Raw genomic sequence first — 14,790 nt, 5'->3', positions numbered from 1 at the left:
GAAATGATTCTTCCAAATACATAGACAGACTGTATGTAACCCGATGCCTACATCTGCCATGGAAGTAAAGTAGGCTTGGTTTTTGGATTCATTTGTTATGAATATGGATCCAACATTTTTTTCAATAGATTTGAGGCTGTGGTATTCCAATGTATCCTGGCCCATGGGTTCATCTAAGACTGTACAGAAAGATAGAGAATTGGTAATATTAGGCTGCCTGCAAATTATATTCTTCTTTCTGGCAGATTACAATGCAGTAGGGAGCAGAGTAGGAGTACGATGGGTGAGGAGCTTGCAGCAGCATGACAACTCGTCATTGTTGTGCTGTATCCTTTATGCAAACTGTTATTCACAGGAAAATTTCAGGTCACTAATGGTTAATCTCAGTTTCAATTATGTAGTGGTTTCTTAATTATCTCATCCACTGATGAAGATTGCACTGGAGTTTGTGCTAGTGAAAGCAGTTGTGAGGATGCAGTAACAGTCGGAGGCAGATCAAGGGTTAACAGAGGAATTTAATCTAACAGCATTACTCCACACAGGAAGGGGGTAAATGGAGGATAGGGCTGTAAAACTGTATACGGTTAACTCAGGGGCAACAGGTATATCTAATATAAAAATCTTCAGTTGGGACTTCCGGCCGCTGTTCCCGAATCCCATAAGGCACCGCGGCAGTGTCACTTGTGCAGGCGCAGTTCATGGCCGCAAGACTTGGCTCCCCTGGTCCCACGTGACCGCAAGGCTCGTCTCCCCCAGTCCCATGTGGCCGCAAGGCTCGGCTCCCCCGTTCCCGCATGGCTCGGCTTGACTCCCCCGATCGTGCATGGCTCGGTTCCCCCAGTCCCACATGGCTCGGCTTCCCTCCTTCCCCTGGTAGTATGCATAGCTCATATTGCCGCCCTCCCCATCATACTCACCCTCTGTCACTGCATCTCCGTTGTCCCGGCGGCTATCCTCTGCTCAGCGGTCACATGGTACCGCTCATTAAGGTCATGAATATAGACGCGTCTCCACTCCTATAGGGGTGGAGCGCATACTCATTACCTTAATGAGTGGTACCACGTGACCGCTGAGTAGAGGATAGCTACTGGGACAACAGAGATGCAGGCGCGAGGAGGGTCAGTATGATGGAGGGGGGGCAATGTGAGCTATGCATACTACCAGGGGAAGGGGGGAGCCAAGCCATGTGTACAGGGGTAGCTGAGCAATGCAAGACCGGGGGAGCTAAGCAATGTGGACCAGGGGAGCTGAGCAATGCAGGACAGGGGGAGCCTAGCCATGTGCACTGGGGGACCAGGTGAGCTTAGCCATGTGGGACCGGGGGAGCTGATCAATGCGAGACCGGGGAAGCTGAGCAATGCAGGACTGTGGAGCTGAGCAATGCGGGACCGGGGGAGATGAGCAATGTGGGACTGGGGAGCTGAGCAATGCAGGACCGAGGGAGCCATGCATACAACAGGGGGAGCCACACATACCAGGACAGGGGAGCCACATACCAGGACATGACGGGGGAACCACACATACCAGAACAGGGCGGGGAGCCATGCATGCAAGGACAGGACGGGGGAGCCATGCATACCAGGACAGGACAGAGAAGCCACATACCAGGACAGGATGGGGAGCCACAACTACCAGGACAGGACGGGAGAGCCACGCATACCAGAACAGGGCGGGGAGCCACGCATACAAGGACAGGACAGGGGAACCACATACCAGGACAGGATGGGGGAGCCACATACCATGACAGGACGGAGGAGCCACTCATACCAGCACAGGACGGGGAAGCCAAATACCAGGACAGGATGGGGGTGCCACGCATACCAGGACAGGACGGGGGAGCCACATACTAGGACAGGACAGGGGGAGCCACATACATCAGAACAGGATGAGGGAGCCACGCATACCAGCACAGGAAGGGGAAGCCACATACCAGGACAGGACAGGGGAGCCACATACCAGGACAGGACGGGGGAGCCACATACCAGGATAGGATGGGTGAGCCACATATACCAGAACAGGACGAGGGAGCCACGCATACTAGCGCAGGATAGGGAAGCCACATACCAGCACTGGATGAGGGAGCCACACATATCAGGACAGGACTGGGGAGCCACATCCCAGGAAAGGACGGGGGAGCCACACATAGCAGGACAGTGATGAGGGGACAATGCATAGCCAGCTTATACTCCAGTCAATAAGTTTACCCAGTTTTCTGTGGCAAAAGTAGGTGCCTCGGCTTATACTCGAGTATATATGGTAATTCATCGAATATAATAATCGCCAGTTGGGACTTCCGTCCGCTGTCCCCGAATCCCGTAAGGCACCATGGCAGTGTCACTTGCGCCTGTGCACGTGACATACACGTCTCCACTATTCTCACGCAGGCGCAGTGGCAGCCACAATTGTGCGCTCTTCCCGAGCAGTATGTTAATTTCACCTCACTTCCGATGTGATAGCATCAGGCCTATTTCTAGTGAATAGATAAAGAAGAGTTCAAAAGCATCAAACTTATCAATCCGGCGTTGATGAGGAGTAGTCTCTGAGATGGTCACGGTGGTGTTCTGACCCGATCGCTTGAAGAATCCGGTGTCAACCTGGTATGGAAAGGGCCTTGAATTCTGGTGTCATTGGTAGTCCTGGAATGTCCGGTCCCAGGTTCTGGGTCCAAGGGGAAGATTCACTGAAGGAAGAACAGTCCTTTCTCTTAAGTACCGACACAGTACGGGAGTGTACAGGAGCGGGTATGTCAGGTAGCCGCACTCTGTGGCCTGGTGGTCCCGTCTGGGAGAGCGCCCTCTACGGTCTGGCTGAAAGGAGGAATCACTCATGGTCAGAGGTTTCTGGAAGCGTCTGCTCCTGGTCTCCGGTAAGCTGGCGTTGGCCCCTCTGGCTTAGGCTTACTTTGTCCTGATCATGCGGTGCAGGAAGGCTCACACTCTGTTCTTGTACACTAATGCTTCCTGCCCAATCTTACTTGGTTCCCGCATATTGTCAACCTTTTATGTCCTCCACACCCCCTGGTCTTAAGATCAAAAGTCTGTCCCCCTCTGCAACACGGGTGACAGCACCGATGGTTCCGGACTCGTTATGGTAAAGGCACGCCATGGTCATCTCTCCTCCTTACACCTATACTTATTTATTATATATTTGCTTATATAGCACCATCATATCCAACAGCGCTTCATACGCATATCATTCCTTTCCCCAATGGGGCTCACAATCTGAATTCCCTATCAGTATGTTTTGTAGTGTGGAAGTAAACCAGAGAACCTGGAGGAAACCCATGCAAACACAGGGAGAACCTGGAAACTCCTTACAGATGTTGTCCTTGGTGAGACTTGAACCCCAGGATTGCAGCACTGCAAAGCAATAGTGCTAACCCCTGAGCTACCTGCACTCACCTACACACAACTCTTGTTCCTTCAATGGTCTCAGAAGGCTGCTTTCTATCCGAGTGGAATTCAAAAAACATGGGTGCACCAGGTGTCTAGAACCTGCACCATAGCATAACATTCACAATACAGACCCTTGTAGTGGCTAACCACTACCTATCAGTATACAGAGTTAGCACGAAACAAGATCGCAATAACAGAATCATTCAACCTGATACTATTTAAATTTTGAAACAGTCCGAAGAGTCCAATCTCAAATGGGATTTCATCTACTCTCTGAGATCACACAATCAGCACTCCATATAGATCTGATGCCAGCTAAGATGTCAGATGATGGCCCAACTACTCTCTTCCTTTGAATTCTGTTTGATTGGAAATCAGCTACTAACAATTAAATTCCTTAACACAGCCTCTGTTCAATAGCTCAATTTCTTTATACAGAATAGTAACAGCCTCACATTCCATGCAATCAGAAGGCCCTGTCCTGGTTTACTAACAATGGGATTAACAGAGAAGGTTTCATGGTTGGAAATCTCTAGTAAGACTTTGTAGCAGTCTTTGTAAAGTAGGTTAACTATTTCAGTTTCTTGGATAGAACGACTGAACTAGTAATCACTATAATGGTTTATACATTCAGGATATTGTTGGAGTTTTTGAAGCCAAAACCCAGAAGTGGATTTAAAATGAGTATTTAATTATTGATCTGTTCCTGTTTTTGACTTCAAAACCTGTATAAAAAAAACTCAACATCAAAAAACCCCACCTAACTCTCACTGTAAGTAGCCCTTGTCTCTATTGCTGGGTATGGTATTTGAGTGTGATGTGATGGGCTAAAGTGTGATGCCACATGACTAGGAGGCTTCAACTGCCTTCTTGCTGGTCTCACTCTCAAAGTGTCTATCGTTCTGCCAATTCTGCTGCCTTTATTTTGTGATAGCAGACCATCAAAACTTTTCTTGCTCTCTCCTGTTCTCTTTAATTATTCTGCACACTCTCTTCTTCATAATTCTGTATCATCTCCCTGTACTGATTCCAGCTTTGCCCTTTTCCCACAATTTCCAGTTTGGATATTTTGTAATATTATCAAAAATGTATAATATAATTTGTCTATTAATGTAATATTCATAGTATTCTTAGCATAAAAATCTCTGCTCTCTCTTCAGATACAGACAAAGAAAACTTAAATGTGGGCTTTCTTGTAACACTTTGACTACATCTTACAATTTCTCATATTTAACAGAATTATTTTCTCCACATAACAGAAGTATGGTCATACCTGATGGGCAATAAACAGGTAAATGGAATTGGTACAACGCATTTAATCTTAATTATCCAGACTTCTATATTCATTAACCAGAAGCATAGACTGTTATCTATATGTTGACTTTTGAATTTATGTGTTTGTTCCTTGGTTTGTCAAGAAAACACAGACTTTTGTTCGTGTAAGCCTATAATACTGACTTTTAAGTTTTTGTAACATATTGTGTTGTTATCCTGGATGACAAAGACGCAGGGGAATTGAACAATAGATGATTGTTAATATGTTGATTACACATTGTCCAGGCCAGCTAGTTTGTTGACCTGCAAAACAGAGAAGGACAAACTATGCAAATTGATTAAATACTCAAACAATGCAAATTAATTTTATCACACCTTCCTTTTGACCTCTGAATGATGGATTGTAGGACAACAGTTGTGAACTGTATACATGGGATATGCCTCTTGGTTATCCAAGACATCCAAACATCCAAAGCACCAGAGCCTCTTTACAAAACCCCAGCCAGGAACACTCTACAGGATAGCTGCCAGATTAAGGCTCTATCACGAGAGTCTCAGATTTGACTTTCTACAGGATGCCATGGCTGAAAGAATACAGATGTTCTCCACTGACCATCAGTGAACCCATGAACACATTTGGGGAAGCTAGGATTTGGACCCACTGGTAATTTGGCTCCATGGAGATGTATGGAGAAGCCAGGTTGTGACCCTCTGGTCACCTGGCCTTATTCCTTAATGGACTGTCAGCTTCCTAAGCTTGTCATTACCTCCTCTCTGTGTGTGCCACAGGTACAGATAGTTGACTCTTGAAGCACTGAGGTCACAGCTGTTCTTATACCAGCGAGTCAGCGGAAGGGTGAGACTCTAATTTTGCACCATCTTGGGTATTTTGCTTAGACTTTTCTATGTGTCATTTGCCTGTTTTTTGGTTCAATAAAGTATTGCCACACTGTTTGACCCTGTGTTGTCTGAGTATTATTATTTCCACGGTAAAAGGAGAGCGGGCGTTCAGTGGGCCGAGCCCTGGTCCATGCAGTTTCGAGCTAGCGGACTTGAGCACCCGCTGACCCCCAATGTCTCCACAGGTATCATTACTTCTAGTTTAGGGCAGTAATGCAATCTATGGTTGCATCCTTTGTGGGCTGCGGTCTAGGGCAATGAATGGATAATAGTAACAATAGCACGTAGTCTAGAGGATGAAACGCTAGTAATGACGTCACTATTGTGCAAGTGCAGTTTGTTTGGGTTAAAAATAACATTCCTGATGTGCAATGGTTAATGGTAATATTTCTGGTAGTCTAGGGCATGTAAGAGGTTAATAATAAAACTGGATCACTGGGATGATGCAGTGTCTGTGTAAGCCTTCAGAGTGAATGCAGGAAGTGGGAGTAGGGGGGTGGGAACGAAATATATTATAAATTGCATGTGTCCAAAGTGGGTTCCAGCCATGACTGGGCCCTTGAGTGGTCTTTGGGAGATCAAACTGCCACTGTCTCTCTTAATCTGATAATATTCGCAATTTTAGTTTTTCTTATTAAATGAACTATAGTTATGTTTTATGTATTTTTATTGCCTTATAAAATGGAAAACATTTGTGGTCTCAGCATTGACGAAACAAATGCTAATTTATACACATGAAGCCAAAGGAAACTTTATTCAGTATGTCAGCAAACCTCAACAGAGTGAATACACTGAGGTAGATGTTTGATTTTTGGAGTAGCTTCCTGGCTGTCAGCCAAGCCCTGCTTGTTTGACGTCATCCTCTTGTTCCCCAGCTACCTTCAGGACCTCTCTCCTCAGGTGGTCCAGACATAAAACATTACTCTGAATACATAAAGCTCTTGGCTTTGCAGGCTAAACTGCCAAATATAATTAGTTAATACGTGGCACAAAAAATGAGCAAGAGATTTGCTGCACAGAGCTGAGCATGCATTGTATTAGAGAAGATTATTCCATTCATTGACGTATTTATCTCTAGGCACATTTTCTTCAATTGGAAAACAATCTCTATTTTTATGCATGACATTTTGGATTCAGTATATGACTGTATTAATTGTATGAATCAATTTTTAATTAAAGTTTGCTGAAAAAAAGTTTGCATAATACATTAAATTGAAGCAGATGTTTGGTAATGTGTATGTACAGTCATTAGTCATGCATAGTCCTCTAGAAGAATGAGCGTGACATTAAAATAATCATTAGTGATGAGCGAGCACTAAAATGCTTGAGTGCTCATTACTCGAATCAAGCAGGTCAGATGCTCAGAGGAGCTCGAGTTGAGTAATGAGTATAATGGAAGTTAGTGGGTAAGTCAAACATCCTTAGCATTTTCCATCAGACCCTCCCAGAAGTTCTAGGGTCGTATGGGGCGGAAAAATCACTGCAATAGATAGAAACAGCTCTCAAATGGAATGGGAACAGCATGGGGAAGTTGCCAGTCGCTGCTGGGAACATTACTGTCAGAGTATTACCCCACTTTTACAGAGTGACAATAAAACATCCAAAACAGAAGATAAAATGGATTTTACAGGAAAAATATTTAGGAAACGTATAATGACTTGTATAGAAGGCAAATTAAAAAAAGGATAAAAGTCTCCTCCACCCCTTAGGCTATGTTCACATGTAGTGTTTTTGCTGTGTTTTTGCTGTGTTTTTGCACTTCCTCATTGCTTTCAATGGCTAAAAATCCATTCAACGTAAATGTAATTTTAACATTTTACTACATTATCTGGGTATGTGGTGTTTGTGACATGGTGAGACATCCTGTTTATAGTAAATATAGAAAAACTGACTGAACAGCCATCTAGTCTGAACTGGTGCATAACCAAAAAGTCTTACATAGCAAATAGATAATGGCTGCACTCAAGTTTATTGTGCTAAAGCAAGGAAATGTGCAATACATGAAATGTGAACAGCATAATGGCTTGTGAAATTTATGAAAAAACACATGAGATTTTTAGCACAAAATTTGGCTAAATGTTGTGAGCCCATTCACCAAACGTCAAGGTAATCTCAGATCGAATGGGTAACTAACCTGTCTGCCTAGTGTGAACACTTACCTATGGCTAATAAAATGGTAAAGCCTGTATTTATAGAGGAGGTTAGAACCAACTGTGTTTGGATGTAATTAAAATCACAGCATGGTGAAGGGCGGGGCGTTCAAGTCAGAAAAAGCAGTACATAGTAAATATAGAAAAACTGACTGAACAGCCATCTAGTCTGAACTGGTGCATAACCAAAAAGTCTTACATAGCAAATAGATAATGGCTGCACTCAAGTTTATTGTGCTAAAGCAAGGAAATGTGCAATACATGAAATGTGAACAGCATAATGGCTTGTGAAATTTATGAAAAAACACATGAGATTTTTAGCACAAAATTTGGCCAAATGTTGTGAGCCCATTCACCAAACGTCAAGGTAATCTCAGATCGAATGGGTAACTAACCTGTCTGCCTAGTGTGAACACTTACCTATGGCTAATAAAATGGTAAAGCCTGTATTTATAGAGGAGGTTAGAACCAACTGTGTTTGGATGTAATTAAAATCACAGCATGGTGAAGGGCGGGGCGTTCAAGTCAGAAAAAGCAGTACATAGTAAATATAGAAAAACTGACTGAACAGCCATCTAGTCTGAACTGGTGCATAACCAAAAAGTCTTACATAGCAAATAGATAATGGCTGCACTCAAGTTTATTGAACTGTGAACAGCATAATGGCTTGTGAAATTTATGAAAAAACACATGAGATTTTTAGCACAAAATTTGGCCAAATGTTGTGAGCCCATTCACCAAACGTCAAGGTAATCTCAGATCGAATGGGTAACTAACCTGTCTGCCTAGTGTGACTTGAACGCCCCGCCCTTCACCATGCTGTGATTTTAATTACATCCAAACACAGTTGGTTCTAACCTCCTCTATAAATACAGGCTTTACCATTTTATTAGCCATAGGTAAGTGTTCACACTAGGCAGACAGGTTAGTTACCCATTTGATCTGAGATTACCTTGACGTTTGGTGAATGGGCTCACAACATTTGGCCAAATTTTGTGCTAAAAATCTCATGTGTTTTTTCATAAATTTCACAAGCCATTATGCTGTTCACATTTCATGTATTGCACATTTCCTTGCTTTAGCACAATAAACTTGAGTGCAGCCATTATCTATTTGCTATGTAAGACTTTTTGGTTATGCACCAGTTCAGACTAGATGGCTGTTCAGTCAGTTTTTCTATATTTACTATGTACTGCTTTTTCTGACTTGAACGCCCCGCCCTTCACCATGCTGTGATTTTAATTACATCCAAACACAGTTGGTTCTAACCTCCTCTATAAATACAGGCTTTACCATTTTATTAGCCATAGGTAAGTGTTCACACTAGGCAGACAGGTTAGTTACCCATTTGATCTGAGATTACCTTGACGTTTGGTGAATGGGCTCACAACATTTGGCCAAATTTTGTGCTAAAAATCTCATGTGTTTTTTCATAAATTTCACAAGCCATTATGCTGTTCACATTTCATGTATTGCACATTTCCTTGCTTTAGCACAATAAACTTGAGTGCAGACATCCTGTTTAATTTATGAAGGAGGAACTCTAAAACTCGCAAACCCTATGCAGTCAAGAACTGCCAAAAATTAGAAGAAAGAGGGAATCCAATACACCCTGTATTAAATATAAAGGAGGGCCTCATACACATTCTGCTAAAATCTCTCTAGACACCAAGACTCATAAAGCCTATGAACTAAGTGCAAGGATTGCTAAAAATTTGGAGGAGGGACTGCAATACACCCTGGAAGACACGTAGAGGAGAGCCTTTAAAACCTTTCCCCATTATTAAGGAGTTGAATTCCTAGACTGGAAAAGCCTATGCACTAAGTGGAAAGCCTAGCAAAAATTTTAAAATTCGACTTCAATACACCCTAAAAGACAAGACATGTAGAGGATGGTCTCAGAACAAATGTTGTTAGAATTTTAAAAGAGTGCGAATGTTACACTGGTAAAGCCTATGCACTAAGTTCAAAGAATATAAAAAATTTAAATGGAGACTGCAATACACCCTAAAGACACGTAGAGGCTGGCCTGAGAATACATTTTTATTAGATTGTAAAAAAAAAGTGGGAGTCCCACACTGTAAAGTCAATTAATTCAAAATAAATGTGTCAATCAATTCATGTGAAGAAGCTGTCATGTTGGGGACTGTGGAAGAGATTTATGTGAAAAGAATTGACACTCATTTCCATCAGATGATACTGACATGAGACGAGAAATAGAACAAGATGAGAAAAAGCAAGAACTTGACTTGAACGAAACTAAATCAGTTGACATGCTGAGTGAAGACAATGTGAAAAGTAAATATCTTACCACTATTACTGTATTAAAAATTGAACAAACACACCAAAAGAAAGATGTAACTAGTGAAGAGCAGATTGTTAGAGCAGTTCTGTTTAAGAGATGACTGGTAGTAGACCAGCCCCGGAAGAGGAGGACCTACACTCTCAGGAAGTGCATGGTGAGTGTAACGCTCGCGACCAGACTGGTTGGCGCGGGCGTCCGGGGGTGTGGCCACACTGGACCACTGACTACCATGGAAGCGGCGTAACTAAGGAGCTTCCTAGATGTTTGCTGGAGACTCTGATGGGGAGGTCAGACTTGTGCGGCAGGTAGCTACCAGGTACCACTCCAGGGTGGTGTCTGGCTGTGGCTTCTAATCCCACCGGGGACAGGACACAGGCAGGCAGGCAAGGCTGTGACACTGGCAGGTTAATGGGTACAGCGGAGACACTGGCAGACAGACAAGCACGACGGAGACACTGGCAGGCAGGCGGGCACAGCTGGCACTCTGGCAGACAGAAGAGCAAGGCAGAGACACTGGCAGGCAGGCGGGAATGGCTAGCACTCTGGCAGGACAGGCGGACAGCGCTGATACTCTGGTAGGACAGGTAGGAACTGGTATACAGGTGGGTGTATGGAAACAGGTAAGAAACTGTTCAGACTGGAGGGTATCTGGGAACAGGTCGGAACCTGTTCGGACTGGTGAGTATAAGGAAACAGGTAGAGACCTGTACAGCAAGTTGCAGAACGGAGGTAGAGCAAGGCCGCAAGAGTGGATGCAAAGCAGAACCACAGGAGGCGGAGCCAAGAGCAGAAAAGGAGGAGGCGGAGCTAAGAGCAGAGAAGGAGAAGGCAGAGACATGAGCAGAGAAGAAGGAGGCGGAGCGAAGAGCAGAGAAGGAGGAGGTGGAGCTAAGAGCAGAGAAGGAGGAGATGGAGCAGAACCACTGGAGGCAAAGCTAAGAACCATAAGGCGCAGAGCCACAAGTTGTGGCGTGCAGAGCAGAGAAGCACAGAGCCATGGGTTATGGCGAGCAGAGCAGAGAAGCACAGAGCCACGGGTTGAGGTGAGCAGAGCAGAGAGGTGCAGAGCTACTGGAAGTGGCAAGCAGAGCAGAGAGGTGCAGAGCCATGGATTGTGGCAAGCAGAGCAAAGAGGGAACGCAGAGGAACACACAGCAGAGTGGGAATGGCAAACAAACAAAGAAGGAACGGGAACGGACATAGACCTGAGTTCAGACAGGAATAGACACAGATTCTAGAATTGGACACGGATATACAGTACAGACCAAAAGTTTGGACACACCTTCTCATTTAAAGATTTTTCTATATTTTCATGACTATGAAAATTGTACATTCACACTGAAGGCATCAAAACTATGAATTAACACATGTGGAATTATATACTTAACAAAAAAGTGTGAAACAACTGAAAATATGTCTTATATTCTAGGTTCTTCAAAGTAGCCACCTTTTGCTTTGATGACTGCTTTGCACACTCTTGGCATTCTCTTGATGAGCTTCAAGAGGCAGTCACCGGGAATGGTTTTCACTTTACAGGTGTGCCCTGTCAGGTTTAATAAGTGGGATTCCTTCCCTTATAAATGGGGTTGGGACCATCAGTTGTGTTGTGCAGACGTCTGGTGGATACACAGCTGATAGTCCTTCTGAATATAGACTGTTAGAATTTGTTTTCTGGCAAGAAAAAAGCAGCTAAGTAAAGAAAAATGAGTGGCCATCATTACTTTAAGAAATGAAAGTCAGCCAGTCCGAAAAATTGGGACAACTTTGAAAGTGTCCCCAAGTGCAGTGGCAAAAACCATCAAGCGCTACAAAGAAACTGGCTCACATGAGGACCCCCCCAGGAAAGGAAGACCAAGAGTCACCTCTGCTTCTGAGGATAAGTTTATCCAAGTCACCAGCCTCAGAAATCGCAGGTTAGCAGCAGCTCAGATTAGAGACCAGGTCAATGCCACACAGAGTTCTAGCAGCTGACACATCTCTACAAGAACTGTTAAGTGGAGACTTTGTGCAGCAGGCCTTCATGGTAAAATAGCTGCTAGGAAACCACTGCTAAGGACAGGCAACAAGCAGAAGAGACTTGTTTGGGCTAAAGAACACAAGGAATGGACATTAAACCAGTGGAAATCTGTGCTTTGGTCTAATGAGTCCAAAGTTGAGATCTTTGGTTCCAACCACCGTGTCTTTGTGCGACACAGAAAAGGTGAACGGATTGACTCTACATGCCTGGTTCCCATCGTGAAGCATAGACGAGGAGGTGTGATGGTGTGGGGGTGCTTTGCTGGTGAAACTGTTGGGGATTTATTCAAAATTGAAGGCATATTGAACCAGCATGGCTACCAAAGTATCTTGCAGCGGCATGCTATTCCATCCGGTTTGTGTTTAGTTGGACCATCATTTATTTTTCAAAAGGACAATGACCCCAAACACACCTCCAGGCTGTGTAAGGGCTATTTGACCAAGAAGGAGAGTGATGGGGTGCTACGCCAGATAACCTGGCCTCCACAGTCACCAGACCTGAACCCAATCAAGATGGTTTGTGGTGAGCTGGACCGCAGAGTGAAGGCAAAAGGGCCAACAAGTGCTAAGCATCTCTGGGAACTCCTTCAAGATTGTTGGAAGACCATTCCCGGTGACTACCTCTTGAAGCTCATCAAGAGAATGCCAAGAGTGTGCAAAGCAGTCATCATAGGAAAACAAAAGCAAAAGGTGTCTACTTTGAAGAACCTAGAATATAAGACATAATTTCAGTTGTTTCACACTTTTTTGTTAAGTATATAATTCCACATGTTTTAATTCATAGTTTTGATGCCTTCAGTGTGAATGTACAATTTTTATAGTCATGAAAATACAGAAAAATCTTTAAATGAGAAGGTGTGTCCAAACGTTTGGTCTGTACTGTATGTGGGGGTAAACCACTGTTTGGGAGCATGGCAGAGCTTGGAAAGGAAGGAGCGTCATTTAACTTTTCAATGCAAAATTGACTGGAATTGAGATAGGATGCCATGTTGCATTTGGAGAGCCTCTGATGTGCCTAAACATTGAAACCCCCCACAAATGACACCATTTTGGAAAGTAGACCCCCAAAGGAACTTATCTAAATCTGTGGTGAGCACTTTGACCCACCAAGTGCTTCAGAGAAGTTTATAATGTAGAGCCGTAAAAATAAAATCTCATATTTTTTCACAAAAATGATCTTTTCGCCCCCAATTTTTTATTTTCCCAAGGGTAATAGAAGAACTTTGACACCAATAGTTGTTGTGCAATTTGTCCTGAGTATGCTGATATCCGATATTTTGGGGTAAACCACTGTTTGGGCGCATGGCAGAGCTCGGAAGGGAAAGAGCGCCATTTGTCTTTTCAATGCAAAATTGACTGGAATTGAGATAGGACGCCATGTCGCGTTTTGAGAGCCCCTGATGAGCCTAAACATTGAAACCCCCCACAAGTGACACCATTTTGGAAAGTAGACCCCCTAAGAAACTTACCTAGATGTGTTGTGAGAACTTTGAAACCCCAAGTGTTTCACTACAGTTTATAACGCAGAGCCGTGAAAATAAAAAAAAAAATTTTTCCACAAAAATTATTTTTTAGCCTCCAGTTTTTTATTTTCCCAAGGGTAACAGGAGAAATTGGAACACAAAAGTTGTTGTCCAATTTGTCCTGAGTACGCTGATACCCCATATGTGGGGTGAATCACCATTTGGGTGCATAGCAGAGCTTGGAAGGGAAGGAGAGAAGTTTGGAATGCAGACTTAGATGGATTGGTCTGCAGGCGGCACATTGCATTTGCAGAGCCCCTGATGTACCTAAACAGTAGAAACCCCCCACAAGTGACCCCATATTGGAAACTAGACCCCCCAAGGAACTTATCTAGATGTGTTGTGAAAACTTTGAAACCCCAAGTGTTTCACTACAGTTTACATCGCAAAGCCGTGAAAATAAAAAATCATTTTTTTCCCACAAAAATGAATTTTAGCCCCCAATTTTTTATTTTCCCAAGGGTACCAAGAAAAATTGGATGCCAAAAGTTGTTGTCCAATTTGTCCTGAGTACGCTGATACCCCATATGTTGGGGTAAACCCCTGTTTGGGCGCACAGGAGGGCTGGGAAGGAAAGGAGCACTATTTTACTTTTTCAACGCAGAATTGGCTGGAATTGAGAGCGGACGCCATGTGGTGATTGGAGAGCCCCTGATGCACCTAAACAGTGGAAACCCCCAATTCTAACTCCAACCCTAACCAGAACACACCCCTAACCCTAATCCCAACCCTAACTCTAACCACACCCCTAACCCGAACACGCACCTAACCCTAATCACAACCACACCCCTAACCCCAACACACCCCTAACCCTAATGCCAACCCTAACCACACTCCTAACTCCAACACACCACTAACCCTCATCTCAACCATAACCCTAACCATACCCCTAACCCTGACACACCACTAACCCTAATCCCAACTGTAAATGTAATCCAAACCCTAACCCCAACTTTAGCCCCAACCCTAACCCTAACATTAGTCCCAACCCTAATCTTAACTTTAGCCCCAACCCTAACTTTAGCCCCAACCCTAACTGTAGCCCTAACCCTAACTTTAGACCCAACCCTAACTCTAACCTTAGCCCCAACTCTAACCCTAACTTTAGCCCCAACCCTAAACCTAACTTTAGCCCGAACCCTAACCCTAACTTTAGCCCCAACTCTAACTGTAGCCCCAACCCTAACTGTAACCCTAGCCCTAACTTTAGCGCCAACTCTAACCCT

Source organism: Ranitomeya variabilis, chromosome 4 (assembly GCF_051348905.1).
Source record: "Ranitomeya variabilis isolate aRanVar5 chromosome 4, aRanVar5.hap1, whole genome shotgun sequence".
In the NCBI taxonomy this organism is placed as follows: Eukaryota; Metazoa; Chordata; class Amphibia; order Anura; family Dendrobatidae; genus Ranitomeya; species Ranitomeya variabilis.
Note: the sequence above shows the minus strand (reverse complement) of the source record.